Raw genomic sequence first — 3,337 nt, forward strand, 5'->3', positions numbered from 1 at the left:
TAAGTATAAATTGACATAAAAGCATCAAAATAATCATTCCTATATCAGCAATCCACTCACTCACACGACGCCACATGCAGTCTGTCCTGTATGGTGAAAACCAGGATTCATCCATGAAGGGAACACCTCTCCAACGTGCCATACACCACTGAATATGAGCATTTGCCCACTCAAGTCCGTTACGATGACAAACTGCAGTCAGAGAAGACCCTGATGAGGACGACGAGCATGCAGATGAGCTTCCCTGAGACGGTTTCTGACTGTGCAAAAATTATTTGGTTATTCCAACTGATTGTTGCAGCAGCTGTCTGGGTGGCTGGTCTCAGATGATCTTGGAGGTGAAGATGTTGAATGTGGAGGTCTTGAGCTGGTGCGGTTACATGTGGTCTGCGGTTGTGAGACTGGTTGAATGTATTGCCAAATTCTCTGAAAGACATTTGGAGACAGCTTATGGTGGAGACATGAACATTCAATCCATGGGCAGAAGCTCGGGTGGACATTCCTGCAGTCAGCATGTTGACTGCACACTCAAAATTTGCAATATTTGTGACATTATGGTGTGTGATAAAACTGCACATTTTAGAATGGCCTTTTATTGTGGTCAGTCTAAGGCACACCTACCCTACCATACCACACCACAACACTTTATTTATAAAGCACTTAAAAACAGCAACGAGGCCAACCTGTGCAATAATCATACTGTCTAATCATAATAATAATAATATGCCACACCTGTGAGGTGGATGTCCTGATGCATGCTCAATAATCCAGGTAGAAAAATCTAAAAAAGTTAAATCTTGTCCTCTGGACATTCAAAAATTGAATGTCCAGATTTAACTTTTTTAGATGTGAGGTGGATGGATTATCCAAAGAAGTGCTCACTAACACAGATTTACACAAATTTGTGGACAATATTTGAGAGAATAAGACCTGTTGTATAGAATGTCTTAGATCGTTGAGTTCAGCTCATGAAAAATGAGACCAAAAACAAAAGTGTTACATTTATATTTTTATTCAGCATAGATTCTTTGCTTAAAAAAGGAAGACTGAAAATCATCTAAATCCCTTTTATTAAAGTTTATACATGAGCTTGAATTTTAATCTCCATGCAAAAACAACTGCTCTTTTTTCCCCAATTACCAATTAGGAGGAAGACGAAAAAAAAACCAAGATGTACATACATTTAGAAAGTTATAATCCAATAGAAAACGGGAATTTGTAACCAAAAATCCTAATTGCAAAGGAGTCCTCGAGGACTAATTATACTAACCTGTAGAAATAAAGGTTGAATGAATGAATGGAAAAACTGCAGATATACTAAACCAAACTTAGGCAGAAAAGCTTTATTGTACACGTTAAACAAACTTGATTAATGCAAATTGCAAACAATATTCCAGTTTGCTACATCAATTCCAAAGCAAAAAAACCCCCCAAAAACCTAAATGTTTAATTTGTTGTACTAAAGCTCATTTAATCAATAACAACTACTAAAAATGTTTTCAATGATTTTTTTAACTGAAATTGTATGTTACAAAATATAATTTATTGTACAAATATAGAAAATAGTATTATTTATGCCTTTATGAAAACATTTGTGAAATTCTTTGTTTTTAGCCAGAAGAGGTTGCTTGAAGGACACAGCTGCAAGGAATTCCAAGCTGCCTTCCTTCACTCCTCTCTGAAGCTTTTAAGACGAACAACAGGAAGGAGCAGTACTCCAAGACCCTAGTTTTTGTTTAAAAGGGGGAAAAAATACAGTAAGCAGTGGCTGGAATAAATGTAAGTGTCCTATAATCAGCAGCCAATACTCTACAGGTTAGACATGTGTTTGTGATTTATATAATCTCCTGTTGTATAACATAAAAAAGCTACAGGCTCCCTTCACTTATAATAACAAAGAGGATAAACTGAAAAATACCTCTTTATAATTAAGCAAAACAATTAATTTACAGACACACAAAGGTCTGTTGTATGTCTCAGCCCCTTAAAGCTCCCACATACTTGGTCGTATACTGTGTGTACTGCGTGAGCTGTGCGGACACTGCGTGCACTGTCTGCAGATGGTTGAAACTTCATACTCAAGGGTACACCCTGATGGGCTGCAGCCCAGCTCCGCAGGCAAGTGGCGTTTACCTTCGGGACAAATTGAGGTCGCCGATTGGTCATTTGCTGACACACCTACTGGATTGAGTGACAGGTTGCAAATAAATAAATAAATAAATAAACAAGAGCTACCAGCAGTCCTGGGTAAAGGCAGCTGGCAGCCCAGGAGCAGTGGTGTTCTGTGTTTATATGTTGTTAAGAAAAAGTTCTAAAAAAAAAAAAACAGGTAGTGCTGGTTCTGCAGCCCACACATCAGACCGGCCCACCAGGAAATCTCCAGATCCTCCCGCAGCCACGCCGGGCCTGATTTTAATTCTTTCGTGCCAAATTCCTTCATTTCTTACAATTTCAGTCATGGCGTCAACGGACGAGGAGGAAGAGGTCTCTTGTCTCTTGGCAAAAAAATAAAAATAAAAAAATGAAAAGGCCATTAAACCAGATCAGGGATGAAGAAAGGGAATTTAATACATTGATGTTGCATACAAAACAGTCCGTCGACGGGCAGTTTATTGTGCGACACAGAGTACACGTACGAGGCCATAAAAATTCATCTTTGCGTGGACTGGCTTGAGGGCGTCCGCTTCCAGTCTGTGCTGAGACCCAGCAAACCCAGCCGGTCAAAGCAGATGGCCGCTTGTCCTGAGCCTGGTTCTGCTGGAGGTTTCTTCCTGTTAAAAGGGAGTTTTTTTTCTTTCCACTGTTGCTAATGTGCTTGCTCAGAATGGGAGACTGCAACAAAGCCACAATTCAACTTGCCTGCTGGATTCCTTAGATAAACTTTACGAATTGGCGTTTCTATGTATGTGAATGTTCCTGTTCAGTGCCCTGAGACAACTTTGTTGTGATTTGGCGCTATATAAATAAACTGAATTGAATTGAGACCTCTGCGGAGTGAAGTACGCCAGAGTATGTGGGAGCCTTTATCTTCAAGGCCTTTTTACCTCCAGTCTCTATCTCTCACTGAAACAGTTGGAGCCCAGGATTTACAGCTCCATCTCTCACAGGGGAAACCCAGTTGTGTGGGGGAGGATTCGTGCCTATGGATCCAGCAAGTATCTGTTGACCCACACAGGAATGCACTGATGTTCCCATCCGGGGTGCGCTAGAATAAGTGAGCCCTAAGTTCATATTTCCAACACTTTGATTCTGCACATGTCCATAAGCAGTCCCAACAAGTCGACATGGGGTCAGTGCCTGACTTCATCAAGAGCTGGTTGACTTTGTTCATCTTTAC

Source organism: Nematolebias whitei, chromosome 14, assembly GCF_014905685.2.
Source record: "Nematolebias whitei isolate Nwh7 chromosome 14, NemWhi1, whole genome shotgun sequence".
NCBI classification, from domain to species: Eukaryota; Metazoa; Chordata; class Actinopteri; order Cyprinodontiformes; family Rivulidae; genus Nematolebias; species Nematolebias whitei.